Source organism: Bubalus bubalis, chromosome 6 (genome assembly GCF_019923935.1).
Source record: "Bubalus bubalis isolate 160015118507 breed Murrah chromosome 6, NDDB_SH_1, whole genome shotgun sequence".
Classification (NCBI taxonomy): domain Eukaryota; kingdom Metazoa; phylum Chordata; class Mammalia; order Artiodactyla; family Bovidae; genus Bubalus; species Bubalus bubalis.
Window position 1 is genome coordinate 79,203,244 of NC_059162.1, and position 14,308 is coordinate 79,217,551.

Sequence of the window (14,308 nt, forward strand, 5' to 3'; positions counted from 1 at the left end):
TTCAGTTTATACTATGAAAACCTTATTTTCTAAAGTCTTATTGGCCCATCCTCTAGTTCCTATAGTCTCATTTAAACATCTTTGTTCTTTTGGTGGATGTTTTAAAATTTTTCCTTATAAAAAACATCAAACAGATTCCAAAGCAGAGACAAAATACTATAATGAACCTCAATTGCCCACCTTCAAAAATTACTAATTCACAACCAATCTTCCTCTACCATTTTATTTCCTCCTGTTCAGACATTATGGCTTCTCAAGTAGCTCAGGAGTAAAGAATCTGCCCGCAAAGCAGGAAATGAGGGTTCAATCCCTGGGTCGGGAAGATGCCCTAGAGAAGGAAATGGCAACCCACTCCAATATTCTTGCCTGGGAAATCTCACAGACAGAGGAGCCTGATGGGCTACAGTTTATAGCGTTGCAAAGAGTTGGACAGAATTTAGCTACAAAACAACAAAAACAAGACATTATATTAACTATAAATATTTCATTATACATCTCTTAAAGTTAGGAATTCTTTTTTAAATGACCATAATACCATTATCACATCTTTTAAAATATAATTAATGATAATTCATTAATATAATCAAATATATTCATATTTTATAATTTTTATAATTTGCTTGAATCAAGATCCTAACATAATCTAGACTTTGCAGTGTCACTGAAGTCTCTTAAGTCTACTCTTTTTTTATTTTTTCAGTTCTTTTTTAAAGGCAACTTTCTCCAAGACAATTTCTCCCCATAACCCAGAACATGCTGATTGCATTCCTATAGTGGGGTTTAACATATTCCTATGCTGTATTTCCAGGAAATGAGTAGTCACATGGAGAACTTGTTATGATGTAGTTGTTACTACTGTTGGTGTTTTACCTAACCTGATCATATTTTGGAATTCATACCTCATCAGCTAATTTTGCTACAAATACTTTCTACAGATTTGTGGCATTGCTATCCTACCTGCTTTTGGGCTTTTTTATGGTGAATTCAGGAAAATTTTAAAACTAGCTATTATCACTACTATACTCTAAAAATATTCCTTAAAATTGACTTTATTTTTTAAGTTTCAAGAGATATTGCTTTAGTATTTTTTGAGTTTGAGGATGTTAATGACAATTCTTTTATCTCAGATTTCTTCTAACTTAAGTGACATACAGATGCATATGAAAGAAAAACCATCATCAGGGATTCTTGGGGTTGACTTAAATTATTTTCATTATAATTTTACTTATATTTATATAACATAAAAAGGAATGAAATCCTTTGCATTTTGCTCCCATATAACTTTAAAAATAAAACAAATTTACAAAATAAATGAAAAGAAAACTGTCAGGGTTTAAGATACTCAATAATGATTAATTACTCTCTCTCCCAAGGCAGAAACCAGTCCAGAGAAAGAGATAGATGGATGGAAATTGACACATCATTTTTCATACTGATAAAGTGCTAAAAACCTGGCTCAGTATTACAACAAGCATTCCCTGCTCAGTCCTTCCAAGTCTAAATCTCAGGATAACATATATGAAGAAAGTTAAGGTCTACTGAGCAGCCACAACCTATGATAAATCAATGCTTATTATCTTCCAACAAGGCAATTCACTCTACCTCTGTGGATAGAATGAGGGATGGAATAAGATGGCAGGAATGTTTCTTTAATGGGTACATGTCCACACAGAAATAAGGAAAGTGGAGAAATTTCCTCTCACTGAAATTACAAAACAATTGCCAATCAACTTAACCACATTAAGCTAACATGATATATAATGTTTTTCTAAAACTGAGTAAACTAGTAGAAAGTTCTATTTATCTACAGTATTTATATATTTCATTTCAAACCAATTACTACTGGTTTGATTACCATTGATTTAAGCATATTTTGATCATTGATTAATTTTCATAATTTCCCTTTTTTACTAGCAAACTCCTTTGGACAACCAATTGGTCATTTTATGTGACAAAGAACATAAACGCAATACCCATGTTTCTTAAATACAGCTTATGAAAATATCTTCACTGAATTGAAAACCATAAAGAAAGAATGTTGCAATAGTACAAAGATAGAATCTACCCATCACCCAACACATTCATATGCAAGATAAGCATGGTATGGTACATATTCTTTTGTATTTGACATCTATATAGTGTTATCCTGTGAAGATTCAATTCTCTCAATTCAAACAAAGGCAAAACTTTCACAGTAATTATTGTGATGTCAGTTGACTTTTACTTTGTTCCAACATAAATGAAAAGTCAACAGAAAATAGGTATCCAGATAATTTAAATATTTTATATAAATTATTTTACATCATTGAATATAAAATCTAAACATTCTCCTTATATTGTGGATGACCAAAGCTAGGTTGTCAAGGTTCCAGGTATCTGTAAATGTTATTTTCAGAAATACTGAGCAGAGAAGAGAGCACACAAATATCTGAGGTTAAATACATGGATGATAAAGTGTGGCAGCATAGTAAAACTCAAACAGTTCCAGAGAAAACTAAGTATTCACATACTACCAGAGGTGAACATGTCTAAAATGGAAGCAAAAGTCTCCCTCTTCTCATCTCTTTCAATAATGGTCTACTATGGAATGGGGATTGTTAGGTACTAGAAGGAAGGCTAAAGAGAATAAAGATAGGGACATGTACACAATCCACTGCAGAGTTATTGGATCAGCCCAGTGACATTGCACAGTTTAGTCTGATCATGAGATGAGAAGTTTGCTCATTCTTTCAGAGGATGAAATGGTTCTCTTTTTGTCTGTAGATCACTGTGTGATTCTAAGGGACCACTGCTAAGTATCATGATGGCAGGAACATAGATTGTCTTCACAAATGTTCCAGATCAGAATTCAGAGCTTAACTGCATCTCCTGTCTCTCATTTCCTCCATTAAGAGATTGCTTGACAAACAAAGTTAGGACTGCAAGAGTGGTCCTTTGCCATTTGTGGTAAATTCTCTGTCCTTCTGTTAACAAAACTGCCAGTCTTTCAAATATTAAAATGGTCAATCCAAATGCCTGATTTGCTAACCAGGTGATACAGGCACAAAAGAAAGAGAATTTTGTATACAAGCTGGTAAGAAGGGCCACGTGTTTGTATGAGAGGATGAAAAAGCTACAGAATTAATCCTAAATGTTACAACTTCATGCTTTTGAACTTCTTATTCCTGTATTCTACATTTAATCAACACTGTCATATTTTATCCAAGATAATGAAATATCCCAAGTAAATGTAATCCCCAACATGCCAGTAAGCTAATTTCAAAAATATTTGTGAAATCAAGTACTTGGAACTAGTAGCCAGATAGACCTCACAGCCACTTAGAAACTGGATAGACGTCCTCATTTTAAAAAAACTTAAAAATCATGTAGGTACAATGATATTATTAGAATTACTGTTCAGCTTCATGTGGATAAAATAGGTTTCTGTGGATTGGTCTGTGCACCTAACCACCATTTATAACAAGGAGGTGGCAAAGGATAAACACTGATTATATAAATTCAAATGTTCACAGCTGGACTGAACTCAATTTCAACACATTCAAAGAGGTTATCGGTGACTACAAGTTCTGAAGCTTAAATTAAAGTTGCCATCTGAGAATTAAACCTACAGAAAGAAACTACAAATAATGAATTAATTCTCAGTAGAAATAACACACTCCAAGAGGTATATACCTGATTCTATTTGGGCACTTTCAAGTGTATGCAAAATAACTACTGTACAAAGCCAGGAAAACATGTCTGAAAACAAAAGAATGCTCTACCCTGGATATGGGTATTGTGTAACTGCCCTCAAAAACAGAAAGTAAAGTCTTAAAAGGTGGGGTGGAGAATCACGTCAGGTCCTGGCAAGTTTTTTGTAAAACTCAGCCAATGGAAAAGAAATGCTGAGTGTGCAAGGCATGAATATCTGGGCACTAAAAAAACTGACTTCAAACATTCATTTACTCCACAAATACCTCTTGAGTGTGTATGATGCGCTCAATGAAATTTTAGGCAACAGAGACATTCTAGTGATGAAATCAGACCAAAATTACATTCTAGGCAGGTCAGAAAGAAAACAAACAACAAAAAAAAATAAGATATTTGGCTATGTTGGATGATGATCAATTCTACCGAAAAAAAAAATAGAGAAAAGAAGGAGACTAACAAAGAAGTTCAGTTCAGTTCAATCGCTCAGTTGTGTCCAACTCTTTGTGACCCCATGAATCGCAGCACGCCAGGCCTCCCTGTCCATCACCAACTCCCGGAGTTCACTCAGACTCACATCCATCGAGTCGGTGATGCCATCCAGCCATCTCATCCTCTGGTGTCCCCTTCTCCTCCTGCCCCCAATCCCTCCCAGCATCAGAGTCTTTTCCAATGAGTCAACTCTTGGCATGAGGTGGCCAAAGTACTGAAGTTTCAGCTTTAGCATCATTCCTTCCAAAGAAATCCCAGGGCTGATCTCCTTCAGAATGGACTGGTTGGATCTCCTTGCAGTCCAAGGGACTCTCAAGAGTCTTCTCCAACACCACAGTTCAAAAGCATCAATTCTTCGGTGCTCAGCTTTCTTCACAGTCCAACTCTCACATCCATACATGACCACAGGAAAAACCATAGCCTTGACTAGACCGACCTTTGTTGGCAGAGTAATGTCTCTGCTTTTGAATATGCTATCTAGGTTGGTCCTAACTTTCCTTTTCCTAGGTTGGTCATTACTTCCAAGGAGTAAGCGTCTTTTAATTTCATGGCTGTAGTCACCATCTGCAGTGAGTTTGGAGCCCAAAAAAATAAAGTCTGACACTGTTTCCCCATCTATTTGCCATGAAGTGATGGGACCAGATGCCATGATGTTCTTTTTCTGAATGTTGAGCTTTAATCCAACTTTTTCACTCTCCACTTTCACTTTCATCAAGAGGCTTTTTAGTTCCTCTTCACTTTCTGCCATAAGGGTAGTGTCATTTGCATATCTGAGGTTCTTGATATTTCTCCCGGCAATCTTGATTCCAGCTTGTGTTTCTTCCAGTCCAGCATTTCTCATGATGTAGAAGGGTATAATTCTAAACAGATTGATGTGCTTGTGAAGTTGATTCAGTCATGTCCGACTCTTTTGCAACCCTATGGAATATAGCTTGCCAGTCTCTTCTGTCCATGGAATTCTCCAGGCAAGAATACTGGAGTGAGTCACCATGCTCTCCTCCAGAGGATCTTCCCAACCTAGGCACCAAACCTGAGTCTCTTACTTCTCCTGCATTGGCAGGCGAGTTCTTTACCACTAGTGCCACCTTCCCTGGTGGCTCAGATGGTAAAGAATCAGCCTGCAATGCAGGAGAACCAGGTTTGATGACTGGGTCAGGAAGATTCCCTCGAGAAGGAACTGGTACCCACTCCAGTATTCTTGCCTGGAGAATTCCATAAACAGAGCAGCCTGACAGGCTATAGTCCATGAGGTGGAAAGAGTCAGACACAACTGAGTGACTAACAAATAGATTGATGAGGGAAACCTAGCAGAGAAGGTGACTTCTTTAAATTGAAATATAGTTGCTTTAAAATGTTGTGTTGGTTTCTGCCATACAGTGAAGTGAATCAGCTATATGTATATATATCCTCTCGCTCTTGAACCTCCCTTCCACTGCCTCCTCCCAGCCCTCCCATCTAGGTCATCACAGAGCACCAAGCTGAGCTCCCTGTGCTACAGAGCTTGCCATTTTACACATGTTAGTGTATATATATCGATCCTAATATCCCAGTTCATCCCACCCTCCCCTTCTGCACTTGTGTCCACATGTCTACTCTTTACTTCTGCATCTCTGTTTCTGTTCTGCAAACAGGCTCACCTGTACCACTTTTCCAGATTCCTAGATTCCATACATGTGCCTTAATATACAATATCTGTTTTTCTCTTTCTGACTTAATTCACTCTATAAAACAGGTTTTAGGTCCATCCAAGAAAGTGGCTTTGAATAAACACCTGCTGCTGGCAAAAGGAGAAATGTGTACACCAGATGCAAAAAGCAAAGAACAAGGAAAACAGATATGCTAAAGCCTTGGAGTGAAAGCATGCCTGGTGTGTCTGAGAAATGGAAAGGACCTGCTGTTTCTGGAATGCTTATATGATGGGAAAAAAGAAGCAACTGAGGCTAGTCTATACAAGCCTTACAGACTATTCTCAGGAGTTTGGCTCTTACTCAGGATCAAACGGAAAATCATTGCAGAGGGTTAATATGATCTGACTTGAATTTTAACAGCATTACTTTGATACTACATCAACATTAAATTGGGGAGAGGAGTATATACAGGTTATAAGAGAGAAAGTAGAGAAAACAGGGAGCTGCAATAGTCTAGGCACAAAATAATAATAACAAGCACCATTAATGGTGACAAGCACTGTGGTGATGGAAATAATAAGAGAGTGGATGATTTTGATGGTCGAACTGACAGAATTTCCTGAGAGATTAGGTGATAATGCAAAAGAAAGTGAGATATCAAGGATGCCTCCAAGATATTTAGCATGACTTACTGGCAAGGCAAGGCTGTAGTTATCTGAGATGGGCAACTTGGGAAGAGCATACTTGTCAAACTGACTGTGTTCACAAGACTTTCTTGGCTGAAGCAAACAAACCCTTGAAAATATCCATCTCCCTATATGTTGATATTGATTCCATGCTCACCAGGAAAGCTTTCAATTGTTAATGCAATCTACCCAGTGGTATTAGGAAGTCAGTACTCAGGATAACAAATGTGTGCATTTTAGGTTCTAATAAAGCTTATCTTCTTCACTTTAAAGAGGTTGTTCCATTTACTGCTGGCTTGAGAAGTTTGTAATCATTCTCATATTTGTTTCTCTACATATGTTTTATTTTTCTCTGGTTGCTTTTAGGTATGTATGATTATCATAGCCTTTGGAAAATTTAATTTAGATGTGTGTCCTTTGCTTGTGTTTATCCTATATAAATTAAACAAAATGAATTTATTATTAAAATCTTAACAACAACAAAAATTAGAAACCCAGATGGCTTCATTGAAGATTTCTGTCAAATATTTAAACAGAACATAATACTAATGCAATAAAAACTCTTTACATATTTGAATATGAGGAAATATTTCCAACACATTTTATGAAGCCAGCATAACTCAGATACCCTAGCTAGCCAGAGAAAATAAACAAGAAAACTACGGATCAATATCCTTCATGAATGTAGACACAAAAAACTCAAAACATTTTTGGAAACACAATCCAGCCATATACAAAAAGGGGTATACACCATAACCAGGAAGGTTTTATCCTAGGAATGTAAGGCTAGTTTCACATTCAAAAATCAATCAATGTAATTCACCACATTAATAATATAAAATACATGGTATTATTTCAATAGATACTGGAAAAAGGATTCCTGATTTAAAATGCTTTAAACCTCTCAGAAAACTAGCAACAGAAAACGAATCTATCAAAAACTCCTTCTAACATCACACTTAATGATGAAAGAATGAATGCTTACATTCACAAAAAGGCTTGTACATAAACATTCAGAGTAGCTTCATTTACAATAGCTAAAAGTTGGCAACAACTCAAATACTCTTCATCAGGGAAGTGGCTAAATAATTTTTAGTGCATTGATATAACACTGCCAGCAATAAAAGTGAAGGAACTAACGACATGTCAAACAACATGAATGAAACTCAGAAATATTTTGTTGAACAAGAGAGGCCACCCACAAAAGAGTGTATAGTACGTGATTCCATTTATACCAAACTTTAGAAAGAAGATTTAATCTTTGGTGAGAGAAAGCCTGTCGGTGGTTGCCTGAGGCTGAGAGTAGGGCGTGGGAAGTGACTGGAACTTGGCAAGAGGGACTCTGAGGGATAATGGAAAGTTCTACACATTGACTCTGGTTCATTTTTCACAGTTCTACATACTTTTAAAATTCATCACATTGTACATTAAAAGTGTGCCCATTTTGCTGTTTAAAAATTATACCTAACAGTTGATTTGAAAATTAATGAGTTCCCAAAATTTGTTAATAATTTAGTCTCTGTTCATTCAGTTTCATTGAGGTTGTCCCCTTGAGCTTATTCAACTCTTATTATATTACAAAACTCTTATTAAATGAGTTTCCAGATGTTTAAAGCTAAGGACTTGGTACTGAATGATGATATTTTATTGCTTCCCAGGTGATACAGTGGCAAAGAAATCGACTGCCAATGTAGGAGACTCAGGTTCAATACCTGGGTCAGGAAGATCCCCTGGAGGAGGAAATGGCAACCCACTCGGGTATTCTTGCCTGGAGAATCCCATGGACAGAGGAGCCTGGCAGGCTACAGTCCAAAGAGTCGGACCATGACTAAGCAGAGCACAGCATCATATGAAAGAAGTTCCATTTTCTGGATTTCTGTTAATACTCTCTCCTTCTGAGTTTCCTATGTGCTATAATTACATGAAAGGAAATGACAATACATCAGGGACAGGAATGCAGCTGTGTCCCTCACATACAGGCTACTGAGAACTGTGGAAAACCATGACACCTCAACAAGTCCCACACTTCAGAGATGTCCAATCTGCTACAGTCAGACAGTCACTGAGGGACATCCAATAAGAAGAAGGCTAAGGAAGGGACCCATCATTGACAAGATAACAGTTTTTAAACAAAATCATAATTCTAATCCTCTCCTGGTTAAAAGGAGAAGGCAATGGCATCCCACTCCAGTACTCTTGCTGGGAAAATCCCATGGACGGAGGAGCCTGGAAGGCTGCAGTCCACGGGGTCACTAAGAGTTGGACATGACTGAGTGACTTCACTTTCACTTTTCACTTTCATGCATCGGAGAAGGAAATGGCAACCCACTCCAGTGTTCTTGCCTGGAGAATCCCAGGGACGGGGGAGCCTGGTGTGCTGCTGTCTATGGGATCACACAGAGTCGGACATGACTGAAGCGACTTAGCAGCGGCAGCAGCACCTGGTTAAAAACAATGTCTTCATTTGTTTTTGTTTAGTGGCTAAGCCATGTCTAAAACTTTTATGATCGCAAGAATTGTAGCCCACCAGGCGCCTCTGTCCATGAGATTTCCCAGGCAAGAATACTGGAGTGGGTCACCATTTCCTTCTCCAGGAGCTCTTCCTGACCCAGGGATCGAACCTACATCTCCTGCACTGCAGGCAGATTCTTTACTGCTGAGCCACCAGGGAAGCCTAATGTCTTCATTACTCTCCCTAAATTAATTTAAACTGAAGCTCTTCAACCTAGCATTCGAGACTATAGACAATGTAACCCAAATATTTCTCATTTCTACAACTTACCTCCCTATGCCACAACCAAACTGGATGATTAATATTTCTTTGTGTCCAAGCATGTCCTATACTTTCTCACCTGAAGGTCCATTCTCTATCTAAAATCTTACAATCTTCCCCTATACCCATTTGTTAAAATATAATTTAGCAAATATTTAAATATTCAACCAAGTCTCTTAATGTTTGCTATCTGTCCCTAGAAGCTTTGAAGAGTGGAGTTCATAGAGATAGGCCAGTCTCTCCTTGTCCTGTGGGTCTAAGTAAGAGAGGCTCCCAGAGACTTGTTCAGGAAGAACAAGAGATCAGGAAGTCCTGACATCCATCCTGGATGAATGGAGCAAGGAATGGCCAGGCTAGCTTGAGGGTTGCCACAGAATTGAGCAAGATGACAGGGAACACATTCCCCAAAGTTACACGGATAGGTGACCATACAGCCTGACACCTTTTCCTGGAAAAGAGATTTCTGAAGCCAGAAAGCCCACTGAAGTGGCCAGGGTAGCAAAGCTTAAAGACACGATGGTACACTGCATTTTGAAGAGCTAGAAGGGAACCCTCTATTCTCTAAGCTCATCAGAAGCACTGGAGAGGACCTTGAGGGTTCTTGTGGATTTTTCTGATGGGATACACATCCACAGAAGCGAGATGTAGAACTCAAGAAAGATAAGACTTCCTCAGTTTGAAAGGTAGTCCTTGAGGATAAAAGGAACAAACATAAAGTACCAAAGAAAGACCACATGCACAGCACTGGTATAGACGTCCCTGCAAAGTAATGGGCTACCAGGATCAGCTAGATCCAAGATGGACTACAGTGAGCGCGAAGACACTTCATGGAATCACCAAAACAAAACCAGCTACACCGCAAGATCTCAGCCTCCCTGCATTCTGCCCACCTTTCCCCAAACCAAAAGAGCTCAACCTTGGAATAAAAACTTCTGTGAAACAGCTGTGCCTCACCCCTACAATAAAGTAAGGGTTACAGCTCCAGTCCTCAGTATAGAAGGTGGACGCTTTGATTCAGATATGAGAGTGGAGTTTTAAACTAGACTGAACAAAGTCGAATAACTGAAAATGAATAGAAAGCTACAGAATTTATTCAAGATACTGTTAAGGGATGCTAACAGGGATTTCACATAGCACGGTTAAATATTTAGACTTGGAAAAATAAAAGTATTTCATATTTATACTGCAATAAATGTATAATCTTTAACAAATCATTTACAAGTGTTGACAACTGTGGAAAGAAGTATGTCATATAAACTCACTTCTGGAAACTGCCAAAGATGCTATGTTGGAGGTTCTGTTGGATGCCAAGATATTTATTATCCAGATCAGGAGAAATTGTTTCAGTACAAATAGAAAACAATTTGTCATGTCAGAGAAACACAGAACACAGAAATGATAGGTGGAGAGGCCCCTTAGTCAGATGGGGGCTTGAGCAGAATTCTCCATTGCAGTTGCACATTCAACGACTGGGATTGTCCAGGCGTATGGTCATCACTGTGTATGTCAAACTACAACCCACTGAAGTGATACAAACTTAAGAACAACTACTCCAGAACAGAGCTGCTTTACAGATCACTTTCACCTCAGAATTCTTTAACAATTCTATAATGAAAACAACAACTGGTCCATTCTCCTGCTTATGAATCTGGAAAGCTGTCTGACTGGTCACACCATTGTTTTTGAAATATTTTTTAGGGACCTCCCTGGCATTTCAGTGGTTAGGACTCTGTGCCGTCACTGCAGGGGCATGGGCTCCATGCTTGGTCGGGAAACTTGGATCCCATGCGTGCCACACGGTGCAGCCAAAAAACAAATTCTTACAGAAGTATAGTTGATTTACAATGTCTCTAGTGTATAGCAAAGTGATTCAGTTATATATATATATATATATATATATATATACACATATATACACACACACACACACACATTTTTTCAGATTCTTTTCCATTATATGTTGTTACAAGATACTGAATATAGTTCCCTGTGCTACAGAGTAGGTCCTTGTTGTTTATCTATTTTATATATGGTAGTGTGTATCAGTTAATCCTAAATTCCCAATTTATCCTTCCTCCCCCCCTTTACCCTTTGGTAACCATAAGTTTGTCTTCTACATCTGTGAGTATGTATCATATTTTAAATTTCACATATAAGTGATATTATATGATATCTGTCTCTCTGGATGACTTACTTTACTTAGTATGATAATCTTTAGGTCCATCCATGTTGTTGCAAATGGAATTATTTATTTTTATGGCTAAATAATATTCCATTATATATATATATATATATAAACAACACATTATATATAATGTGAATATATAAAATTAAATATATGTAAATATGTATAAATAAATATTAAAAATGAGATATATATAAAGTGAGACGGAAATACCAATCCAGCATTCTTGCCTGGGAAATCCCATGGACAAAGGAGCCTGATAGGCTACTTACAGTCCATGTAGTCACAAGAGTTGGAAACAACTGAGCAACTAAACCACGACCACTATACACATCTTCTTTCTGACTTTTGAGCCAAGAAGCAGCAAGATAGAATGTCCTGGGTCTTCCTTCTGCTTCTTTTTTATTTTCATTTTTTAGTTGCTGTTCTTTCAAAGAATATGATCAAATGGAAAATAACTGTATGTTTTAAACTACATGTTAAAAAAAAAGCAGGCTTTTCGGTTTGGTTACAAACCGCAGTCTTGAAACAAAACTCCTGTGATAAAAGAGCTTATAAGAAACCCAAATTGGTTTTTGTTTTGTTTCAGTTTTTTTGAATTTCAAATTCAAAACAAAATGAGTTTGCAAACCATTTTCAGCTGCCAGTTAATGGTAATGAGTAAACCAGTTTAACTGGAAAGCTTCCATTTATCTAAGAGAACACAACCATCTCCAAGTTTCCAGCTCTGAGAACACATTTCTTCAGTAACCTATCACCAAGGCAATTCTGAACACATTCCCATGGGCACTACTTTTATGCCTCTTCAAAAAAGTATTTGTGCTTGGATTGCCAGGGCTAAATTGTAGGCTACTTGAAAGCATAGAAAAAAATTTCTTTCCCAATTTTGTTAGTTCCTGCAGCACCCCTCCAGCGCCAGTACATTCATTAGTATCCAATAAATTTTCTTATACTATCGACTGCTTTCGCCTTCTTGTCCACAAGGCCTAAATCCACGTTTATAAAGCAATTTATGAATGTCAGATGTCAGGTATTTCAGATGTACCAAGCATTATGATTATATATTGAAGACATAGATAAGAAATGTTTGAGGTACATGCAGTTTGATGGTACTTCGTTCCCTCAAGATGAAACTGAAAGTAAAAACCAGGAAAAAATAAACTCAACTACCTGAAACAAACAAATAAACAAATCTAACTAAGTCATCCACAAACCTTATATGGCAACTTTGTTACCAGAATTATCTATAATTGTCTTATTCCCACTATGTCATACTCTAGAAACAGTGTGACTAATATTCAATTTTACCATGCAAGCATATGCAGAGATACAACATTTTTAGAATAATTATATTTAACTGAAAGAAAATTTTAGATGACTGCTTTCAAAAATATATATCTTTATCCTTTAAAAATGTGGAAGAATGATGTTTGAGTACAAAACTTCTTATTTGCAAATGTAAGGGGGAAAAAAGCAGCTTGGAAAAAATCTATTCTATCTTTAAACATCTAGTGACTTAAAAATAATCTAACAGAGTGATTAAATGCATTTTCTTATGAAATTTTAGCCTTATTTTTTTAAGATGATAAAGTCAAATTTAGATATACTAACAGACAATGCCCCAAGTCAGACAGTCGGATAGCTAGGGAGTAAAAAAGCTGAAAGTCCAAAATACAGCTTATGTTTTTAACTGTTAACATGGGGTGCCTCTCATGGCCACCTATGACTTTAGCAGTGGGAAATTTTCAAGGGCACTCTAAATAACTGTACCTTGGAAAGGAAAGTTCAAAGTTTCCCATTTTGCTTCCCAGGTGGCACTAGTGGTAAAGAAGTCATGCAGGACATGTGGGTCTCCTGCGTCTTCCGCATCTCAGGCAGATTCTTTACCACTGAGATCCTAGGAATCTAATAATCTGCCCAACAATCATGTACTTTCACACAGCCATGCCTAGCACATTCAATGCCTTCTGTCTGGAACACCTTCCTCCACCTTCCTCAGCCCCCTTGCACGGCTCCCATGCATCCTACTGGGTGCTACCCATTTTCTGAGGATGCCCATGTGAAGGGTTCTTCAATGTACCTAGGTACTTTGCATACGACTCCAATTCCTATACGGGTGTAGGATTCCCATGTAGGAATTGGGGTATCTAGCTCCAAAATTGGGGTATCTACCTTCCTTGGAGAAGGAAATGGCAACCCACTCCAGTGTTCTTGCCTGGAGAATCCCAGGGATGGGGGAGCCTGGTGGGCTGCCGTCTATGGGGTCGCACAGAGTCGGACACGACTGAAGCAACATAGCAGTAGCAGCAGCAGCTCCAAAAAGTGAAGCCAAATAATGGAGAAGAAGCCAGCAAATTAATCTTTTTAAATATCTTCCTTAAGGATTCTCCTGGGACTGTCTTAAGGGAATGAGTATGTTTCTGAGTACAGAAACACACACAACCTTTTGATTGTGAGCTATGTGAGGGCACAGGTTATTCTTATCTGCCTCTGTTCTCTTTATTTTGCATAATGTTTAGCATGGAGTGAGTTGTTGAAAGACTGTATATTATTTTTTAGTGCATATTTTTGTGCCTGATGTATAGTCAGTGCTCAATAACTTTGCCTTGCATGAATGGATTAATACAAGGGATTAAACTCTGGAAATATCTCTTTAATACCTCAGTTAGAATAAATAATGTTTCACTTATAGCCAGTATAGTCTTAAATATAGCTTCCCTGCAATTTTTCATAGTGTAACATTCATCTGCAAGACTACACTGGAATGAAAAATTAGCTTGATATAATCTTTGGGTTTTAGTCTGAGTTCTTCAATAATGGTATGTGCTGTGTGTTCAGTTGTGTCTGACTCTCTGCA